This window comes from Oncorhynchus masou, chromosome 32 (assembly GCF_036934945.1).
Source record: "Oncorhynchus masou masou isolate Uvic2021 chromosome 32, UVic_Omas_1.1, whole genome shotgun sequence".
NCBI classification, from domain to species: Eukaryota; Metazoa; Chordata; class Actinopteri; order Salmoniformes; family Salmonidae; genus Oncorhynchus; species Oncorhynchus masou.
The window spans coordinates 57974456-57985084 of NC_088243.1; positions in this window are offsets into that span (position 1 = coordinate 57974456).

Below are 10629 nucleotides of genomic sequence, written 5' to 3' on the forward strand. Positions count from 1 at the left end.
TGTTTCATTTAGTTGTGTCTGATGTGTTGCACCTGTTTCGTGTTTAGGTTTGGTTGTGGGCTATTTAAACCCAGCAGGCCCGCCGGCTTTTGTGCTTGTTTTTCTGTTTATGGTGTTTGATTATTCTTGTGGTTTCTTTTTTCCGATCAGTTTCGTCCAGTTTGTTTGGACTGGGACTTTACGCGCCCTTGTGTGTGTGACGTGACCGTCTCTCTGGTTTTGTTGGAATATTAAAGATCCACATCTTTTGAACTAACCTGCTCTCTGCGCCTGACTCCTGCACTCACTACTTATTGAAGCTGTGACACACCCCCTTGGCATGGGGGGGGGGGGGGGTTGTATAATTTGATTGACACAACATGCCTACCTTCCCTTTGCCTATCTTCACTTTGAAGATGCAAAATATTTTCTGTGAAACAAACAAGACAAAATTACAAAAACAGAACTTGAGTGTGCATAACTCTTCACCCCCTAAGTCAGTACTTTGTAGAGCCACCTTTTACAGCTGCAAGTCTCTTGGGTATGTCTCTATAAGGTTGGCATATCGAGCCACTGGGATTTTGCCCATTCTTCAAGGCAAAAATGCTCCAGCTCATTCAAGTTGGATGGGTTCTGCTGGTGTACAGCTATTTTTAAGTCATACCACAGATTCTCAATTGGATTGAGGTCTGGGTTTTGACTAGGCCATTCCAAGACATTTACATGTTTCCCCTTAAACCACTTGTGTGTTGCTTTAGCAGTATGCTTAGGGTCATTGTCCTGCTGGAAGGTGAACCACCGTCCCAGTCTCAAATCTCTGGAAGACTGAAACAGGTTTCCCCCAAGAATTTCCCTGTATTTAGCGCCCTCCATCATTCCTTCAATTTTGACCAGTTTTTCCAGTCCCTGGCAATGGAAAAATTGTGTTCTTGGGTGATGAGAGATGTTGGGTTTGTACCAGACATAGCATTTTGCTTGATGGCCAAAAAGCTCAATTTTAGTCTCATCTGACCAGAGTACCTTCTTCCATATGTTTGGGGACTCACATGCCTATTGGCAAACACCAAATGTGTTTGCTTGTTTTTTTCTTCAAGAAATGGCTTTTTTTCTGGCCACTCTTCCTGTAAAGCCTAGCTCCGTGGAGTGTGCGGCTTAAAGTGGTCCTATGGACATATACTCCAATCTCAGCTGTGGAGCTTTGCAGTTCCTTCAGGGTTATCTTTGGTCTCTTTGTTGCCTCTCTGACTAATGCCCTCCTTGCCTGGTCCGTGAGTTTTGGTGGGTGGCCCTCTCTTGGCAGGTTTGTTGTGGTGCCATATTCTTTCCATTTTTTTAATAATGAATTTAATGGTGCTCCGTGGGATATTCAAAGTTTCAGATATTTTTTATAACTCAACTCTGATCTGTATTTCTCCACAACTTTATCCCTGACCTGTTTGGAGAACTCCTTGGTCTTCATGGTGCTGCTTGCTTGGTGGTGGTGGTGGGGGTGGTGGTGCCGCTTGCTTGGTGGTGGTGGTGCCGCTTGCATGGTGGTAGTGGTGGTGGTGCCGCTCGCTTGGTGGTGGTGGTGCCGCTTGCTTGGTGGTGGTGGTGCCGCTTGCTTGGTGGTGGTGGTGGTGGTGCCGCTTGCTTGGTGGTAGTGGTGGGAGTGGTGGTGCCGCTTGCTTGGTGGTGGTGGTGCCGCTTGCTTGGTGGTAGTGGTCGTGATGGTGGTGGACCGCTTGCTTGGTGCTGGTGGTTCCGCTTGCTTGGTGGTGGGGGTGGTGGTGCCGCTTGCTTGGTGGTGGTGGTGCCGCTTGCTTGGTGGTAGTGGTGGTGATGGTGGTGGTGCCGCTTGCTTGGTGCTGGTGGTTCCGCTTGCTTGGTGGTGGTGGTGGTGGTGGTGCCGCTTGCTTGGTGGTGGTGGTGGTGTCGCTTGCTTGGTGGTAGTGGTGGGGGTGGTGGTGTAATTTTTTTCATTTCACTTCACTAATTTGGAATATTTTGTGTATGTCCATTACATGAAATCCAAATAAATATCCATTTAAATTACAGGTTGTAATGCAACAAAATATGAAAACAACAAGGGGGATGAATACTTTTGCAAGGCACTGTATAGACTCTAGTGCTAGATCAATAGATTCTGTAGAAAATTTTGTTCTTTACATTCATTTACTTATACTCCAACCATTTTACATGTGCTCCACCTTGCTTGTAATAGTATTATTTTATATAAATTAGTAATTTTCTTAAATTTAGACCCCGATGTAATTTTGTAACTTTATTTTAACATTATGCACTATACAAAGCTGCAAAAATGATTGATTTCGTATCACACACATAGCGTTTTCCCGAATACTTTTATTTTGAAGGCAAAATCGGAAAACCGGAAGTTTTAATGTTGCTGCCATGAGCAGAAAGTGCAAGAGTGACATTTTCCACCATTTCCAGTTCCTTCTTTTTTGTTTACAGAACTATGCTTTATTATGGTACACAAAAGTTATTAAGACATCAAATTACATAGTGCTGTTACAGTCATGTTTTTAAATTCAATTGAATAGACATCCTTGTTTTCCCTACTGTGTTCAGCGTTGAACCACATGTGCATTCCTACTTTTATCTGGTTCACTGTGATGAGTGAGGAATGAAGTGAGCGCTGGAAAGAGGAACACATGAAAAGGGAGAAAGAGGAGAGAGCAAGTGATAGTACCCTGCAGCTTCACTCTTATGCACTTCTTTTCCACTCTGGGACCCCTGGCTCACCCTGAACCCGGACCCCAATGGAAGTGGATCAAATAGTGATTTCAATAAATGTTATATGGAAATATTTTATAAAATGTACTTTTTCCCTTTTTTTCCCCATATGTTAATGGTCGATTTTCTTCAGTCCAGCACACCTCACTATGTAAATAATTACAGAATAAGTGTTCAATAGATTCAGTTTCTAGTTCACAAAAACTGCACTCACTGGTAACATCAGGTATATATTTAGAAGTCAAGCTATTACACGGGTAGAATCTATGGATAATCTTAAAGGTGATCTCCTACTTTATTGGTCACCTTAAATTTGTATGGAGTGAGCCAAGCACGGCGCCAGTTTACATCAAACGATGAAGCCCAACAAAATATAGCAGAGGGAATAGAATTCCTGTAGAAAATATCCCTTAATAAACAATCATTTAATTTCTTATCTAGTACACCTATGTCATTCACCTGGATATCACTTACAATGGGATATGTTCCAAAATATGCATTATCTCAGTAGAGTTTATCCCAGTAGGTATAGCTTTTATAACAGGGCCTTATTCCTTGCTGGAAACCTCAAAGTTGTATCTTTCCATAAACGATTCCTTCTTTTTTTCTTCATTATTATTACATGCTGACCAGACCACATGTCCACCCACATGGGAGAGGCAGGATTTGCAGCGCGTTGGGCATCACAAATAGAACCAAGTTCTATTTTAGAGCCTGGCTATGCAGACGCTCGCTCACAAGCAGTGTGGGTGCAATGATTGAATAACATATACTGTATGTGTACATTTCTTTGTGCTCACAATGCTCACACATGCAATTTGTCCGGTCGGGTCAGCATGTGAAGTTCTCCGGCATCATTGTTTTCCAATATTTACAGGTTTTGTGATATCTCTGGGGAAAATGGATGGTAGAAGCATGGAGAGGTCAGAGACAAATTAAGGTTAAAGTAGTGGAATGAGGTGGTGTTTTTGTTTATTTGATAAAATAGTGGTGTGTAGGCGTAGGATTAGTTGATGGTGGAATTATTTTCTCCCTTTCCCCCTTCCTCTTATTTTTGGATCACAAAATGTAACTTGATTGACCACAGTAGGTGGCGGCATGCACAAACAAAATGTAACTTGATTGACCACAGTAGGTGGCGGCATGCACAAACAAAATGTAACTTGATTGACCACAGTAGGTGGCGGCATGCACAAACAAAATGTAACTTGATTGCCCACAGTAGGTGGCGGCATGCACAAACAAAATGTAACTTGATTGCCCACAGTAGGTGGCGGCATGCACAAACAAAATGTAACTTGATTGACCACAGTAGGTGGCGGCATGCACAAACAAAATGTGCAAAGACATGATACCAATGAAGTCAAATTAGATGGGATTCAGAGATAGATGGGAGGAATTGATGGTAGCTGAAGGATGAGATTAAAAACAAACAAAAGATAACTATAATAAAATACATTGTGTCCATAAAATGTATATAGTATGCATAAACTGGAAGTAGAAGCGTAGGTGTTGTTGTTCATTAATTTACTCCGATTAAGGAAGTGGTAGTAGGGTTAAGGGAAAATAAATCAAAATGCATTTAAAAGAGATGTGTATATGTATGTATATATGCAGGGTTGGGGAGTAACGGATTACATGTAAGGGATTACAAAAAAAAGGTAATCCGTTATGTTACCAGCAAAAATATTGTAATCAGATTACAGATACTTTTGAAAAACTAGATGATTCCTTTGAGGATTACTTATAAATTCAGAAAGTTTTCTCAATGACATTCAAATCAGCATTGAAAAAGGCGCAAGTCTAAGTTTGTTCCACCTGAGCAAGTCTGACCACAAGTCAGAGACCACTATGATGACACACCAAATGTGTTTGATGGATCGCGGGAAAAGAGCAGGAATAGGCTTTTGTAGGCTACAGTCCAAGCTGCCTTCCAATGGTGCGACTGCTGTCTGCATCCAAAGATTATCCAACTTGAATAAACGCTTGGAGGTAAGGATGACAGCAGTGGTGTTGTAGGATGACAGCAGTGGTGTAATCTACAACCGTATGGATATCACTCATTATTGATATCCACATAACGCATTGATGTGAATCACACTGCTGCTCTCTCATTTAGCTATTTGCGCCTTACGGATTGTGGATGGCTGTTCACAAATCTAATGTGTATTTGAACTCAGTAATGGATGAGTTGTCACACTCAATGAGAACCCAACATATAAGCTTGTTTTTAGCCTCATAACATGGTTAAAACAATCATTTTGATATCATGGATGGCTAGTCCTTGCGTCATAGCTCTGTCTATTAATCTGAGAGTGGTTACATTTCTCCAGGCCCATCCCTCAGTTTTTACCAAAACAGAGGTGTGGCGGCCATTTTATTATTGTTTCATCTGGGGATTTGCCCTTTAAACAGCTGCATATTATCGAGATATCAAAGTGTCACCAACAAAAAGGTAAACAATAGGCCTATAGAAAATGTCCACCCGCCTCTTGAGGATTGACCACAAATTCTCAATGGGATTAAGGTCTGGGGAGTTTCCTGGCCATGGACCTAAAATATCAATGTTTTGTTCCCCGAGCAACTTAGTTATCACTTTTTCCTTATGGCAAGGTGCTCCATCATGCTGGAAAAGGCATTGTTCGTCACCAAACTGTTCCTGGATGGTTGTGAGAAGTTGCTCTCAGAGGATGTGTTGGTACCATTCTTTATTCATGGCTGTGTTCTTAGGCAACATTGTAAGTGAGCCCACTCCCTTGGCTGAGAAACAACCCCACACATGAATGGTCTCAGGATGCTTTACTTTTGGCATGACACAGAACTGATGGTAGCGCTCACCCTGTCTTCTCTGGACAAGCTTTTTTCCGGATGCCCCAAACAATAGGGAAGGGGATTCATCAGAGAAAATAACTCTCCCCCAGTCCTCAGCAGTCCATTCCCTGTAACTTTTGCAGAATATCAGTCTGTCCCTGATGTTTTTCCTGGAGAGAAGTGTCTTCTTTGCTACCCTTCTTGACACCAGGCCATCCTCCAAAAGTCTTTGCCTCACTGTGCGTGCAGATGCACTCACACCTGCCTGGGGCCATTCCTGAGCAAGCTTTGTACTGGTGGTGCTCCGATCCCGCAGCTGAATCAACTTTAGGAGACGGTCCTGGTGCTTGCTGGACTTTCTTGGGCACTCTGAAGCCTTCTTCACAACAATTGAACCACTCTCCTTGAAGTTCTTGATGATCAGATAAATGGTTGATTTAGGTGCAAACTTACTGGCAGCAATATCCTTGCCTGTGAAGCCCTTTTTGTGCAGAGCAATGATGACGGCATGTGTTTCCTTACAGGTAACCATGGATGACAGAGGAGGAACAATGATTCCAAGCACCACCCTCCTTTTGAAGCTTCCAGTCTGTTATTCAAACTCAATCAGCATGACAGAGTGATCTCCAGCCTTGTCCTCATCAACAATCACACCTGTGTTAACAAGACAATCACTGATATGATGTCAGCTGGTCCTTTTGTGGCAGGGCTGAAATGCAGTGGAAATGCTTTTTTGGGATTCAGTTCATTTGCATGGCAAAGAAGGACTTTGCAATTAATTGCAATTCATCTGATCACTCTTCATAACATTCTGGAGTATATGCAAATTGCCATCATACAAACTGAGGCAGCAGACTTTGTGAAAATTAATATTTGTGTCATTCTCAAAACTTTTAGACACAACTGTAAATAGCACTTTTCATGACAACAAAATCCTCCATGACAACAAAATCATAACCAGAGTAGGACTGGCTAATAAGTCTTTTGTTTTGGGGTTATGCTCAGGTAAAACAATTTGGCTAATCTATACTACCATATTTCCTAGTCCTATTCTTGAAGATCAGGGGATATAACATTTATTGGAATGACTGGAATTCTGATCAACTTCGTTTTTTAATGTAAAGATATAATTTAATTGTATTATTACATGGAGTAGAAAGAGATTGGTTAGAGGAAGCCAACATAACCAACATAAAAAGTTAAATGTAACATCCATATATGGCCAACTACATAAACTTTAACATTGATTGATCCTGCAATAGATGTCTTTCAATTGGTAACATACAGTTTTTTCTTCAAATGACTCTTAAGGGGAAAGTAATCTAATATCAGATTACGTTACAGAGTTTGGGTAATGCAAAAGTTACGTTACTGATTACAATTTGGCAGGTAACTAGTAATTGTGACGGATTACATTTATAATGTAATCTACCCAACCCTGTATACAGTACCAGTCAAAAGTTTAGACACACCTACTCATTTAAGGGTTTTTCTTTATTTTTACAATTCTCCACAATGTAGAAAAATAGTAAAGACATCAAAACTATGAAATAACACATATGGAATCATTTAGTAACAAAAAAAGTATTAAACAAATCAAAATATATTCTTCAAAGTAGCCAACTTTTACCTTGACAGCTTTGCACACTCTTAGCATTCTCTCAACCAGCTTCACCTGGAATGCTTTTCCAATTGTCTTGGAGTCCTCACATATGCTGAGCACTTGTTGGCTACTTCTCCTTCACTCTGTGATCCAACTCATCCCAAACCATCTCAATTGGGTTGAGGTTGGGTGATTGTGGAGACCAGGTCATCTGATGTAGCACTCCATCACTCTCCTTCTTTGTCAAATAGCCCTTAGACAGCCTGGAGGTGTGTTGGGTCATTGTCCTGTTGAAAAACAAATGATAGTACCACTGAGCACAAACCAGATGGGATGGCGTATCGCCGCAGAATCCTGTGGTAGCCATGCTGGTTAAGTATGCCTTGAATTCTATATAAATCATTGACAGTATCAACAGCAAAGCACCCACACAACATCACACCTCCTACCCCATGCTTCACAGTGGGAACCACACATGCGGAGATTCACCTACTCTGCGTCTCACAAAGACACGGCTGTTGGAACCAAGAATCTCAAATGTCCATATGGTTCGTGTTCTTGGCCCAAGCAAGTCTCTTCTTTGTATTAGTGTCTTGTAGTACTGGTTTCTTTGCAGCAATTTGATCATGGAGTCTTGATTTACACAGTCTCCTCTGAACAGTTGATGTTGAGATGTGTCTGTTACTTGAACTCTGTGAAGCATTTATTTGGGCTGCAGTCTGAGGTGCAGTTAACACTAATGCACTTAGAGAGAGCAGAGGTAACTCTGGGTCTTCCTTTCATGTGGTGGTCCTCATGAGAGCCAGTTTCATCATAGTGCTTGATGGTTTTTGCGACTGCACTTGAAGAGACTTTCAAAGTTCTTGAAAGTTTCCGAATTGACTGACCTTAACGTCTTAAAGTAATTATTTGAGTTGTTCTTGAAGAGTCTTTTACCAGATATTTTTGTTTTATTTATTTACTTTACCTTTATTTAACTAGGCAAGTCAGTTAAGAACAAATTCTTATTTTCAATGATGGCCTAGGAACAGTGGGTTAACTGCCTGTTCAGGGGCAGAACGACAGATTTGTACCTTGTCAGCTTGGGGGTTTGAACTTGCAACGTTCCGGTTACTAGTCCAATGCTCTAACCACTAGGCTACCGCTCTAACCACTAGGCTATCTTCTGTATACCACCCCTACCGTGTCACAACAGAAATTATTGGCTCAAACGCATTAAGAAGGAAATAAATTAACTTTTAAGATGGCATACCTGTTCATTTTAAATGCATTCCAGGTGACTACCTCATGAAGCTGGTTGAGAGAATGCCTAGATTGTGCAAAAATGTCATCAAGGCAAAGGTGGCTACTTTGAAGAATCTCAAATATATTTTGATTTGCTTAACACTTTTTTGGTTACTACATGATTCCATACGTGTTATTTTATAGTTTTGATGTCTCCACTATTACTCTACAGTGTAGAAAATAGTACAAATAAAGAAAAAGTCTTGAATGAGTAGGTGTGTCCAAACTTTTGACTGGTATTGTGTATGTACAGTATATATATTTTTTACCCAAAATATATGGGCAATTGGAAATTATGCAGCTAATCTTTTTTTGGTTGCCTACTTTTGATTTGACTGATAATTACAGTATAATAATTAAGTTAAAAAACAGATATTTTCACAGGGGGGGAGCTGAATGAACTTGGTTAACACTAAAAGTGTGCGCTAGCTGTTCTTCTTAATATAAATAATAATATATCCCATTTAGCAGACGCTTTTGTCCAAAGCGACTTACAAGTCGGCTGGGGCCACTACTTTTACATATGGGTGGTCCCAGCGGGAATCGAACCCACGACACTTGGCATTGCAAGCGCCATGCTCTACCGACTGAGCCACACAGGCGGTCCTCAAACAAACGTTAAAGGTGCAGGCCACCCGGTGCAGTCATATTTGGTAAGACACTACAAGCTTGGCACACCTGTATTTGGGGAGTTTCTCCCATTCTTCTCTCCAGATCCTCTCCATCTCTGTCAGGTTGGATGGGGAGTGTCGCTGCATAGCTATTTTCAGGTCTCTCCAGAGATGTTCGATCGGGTTCAAGCCTGGGCTCTGGCTAGGCCTCTCAAGGACATTCAGAGATTTGTCCCGAAGCCACTCATGCGTTGTCTTGGCTGTGTGCTTAGGGTTGTTGTCCTGTTGGAAAGTGAACCTTTGCCCCAGGTTGAGGTCCTGAGCGCTCTGGAGCAGGTTTTCATCAAGGATCTCGCTGTACTTTAATCCGTTCATCTTTCCCTCGATCCTGACTGGTCTCCCACTGCCTGCCACTGAAAAACATCCCCACAGCATGATGCTTCCACCACCATGATTTACTGTAGGGATGGTGGCAGGTTTCCTCCAGACGTGACACTTCCATCTGGCCACTCAACCGTAAAGGCCTGATTGATGGAGTGCTGCATAGATGGTTGTCCTTCTGTAAGGTTCTCCCATCTCCACAGAGGAAATCTTGAGCTCTGTCAGCGACCAGCGGGTTCTTGGTCACCTCCCTGACCAAGGCCTTTCTCCCCCGATTCCTCAGTTTGGCTGGTTGACCAGTTCTAGGAAGAGTCTTGGTGGTTCCAAACTTCTTCCATTTAAGAATGATGGAGGCCACTGTGTTCTTGGTGACCTTCAATGCTGCAGAAATGTTATAGTACCCTTCTCCAGATTTGTGCCCCGACACAATCCTGTTTCGTAGCTCTACGGACAACTCCTTCGACCTCATGGCATGATTTTTGCTCTTACATACACTGCCAACTGTAGGATCTTTATATAGACAGGTGTGTGCCTTTCCAAATCATGTCCAATCAATTGAGTTTACCACAGATGGACTCAAATCAAGTTGTAGAAACATCTCAAGGGTGATCAATAGAAACAGGATGCACCGGAGCTCAATTTCGAGTCTCATAGCAAAGGGTCTGAATACTTATGTATATAAAGTATACGTTTTTATTTTAATTAATTTTCAAACATTTCTAAAAACCGATTTTCGGTTTGTCATTATAGGGTATTGTGTGTAGATTGATGAGGAACATTTTTAATTTAATCAATTTTAGAATACATTTGTAACGTAACAAAATATGGAAAAAGTGAAGGGGTCTGAATACTTTCTGAATGCGCTGTAATAATAATGTTGCTATTTTAGGTAAAACATGATTTTAATGGTTTATTCAATGTGAAAATGAAGCAGTTTTTTTTACCAGTTGTTTTACAACTGATTTGACACAATGTCATCACATGCAATGACTGACTTGCAACATGGTGCCTGTCTGGGAACACATTTGTTACACATTTGTTTATAAATATTGTAACCATAGGATGAAATATCTGGCCAAATAAGGGATATAGTATACAATTACACACAAAAATTAAAACATTTGTTAAAAATGTAATAGCTAAGTATTTGTGTATTTTGCATCTTGCATTATTTCCACAATAGAATAATGCTCCACATTATTATTTAATTTTACTAAATTATTT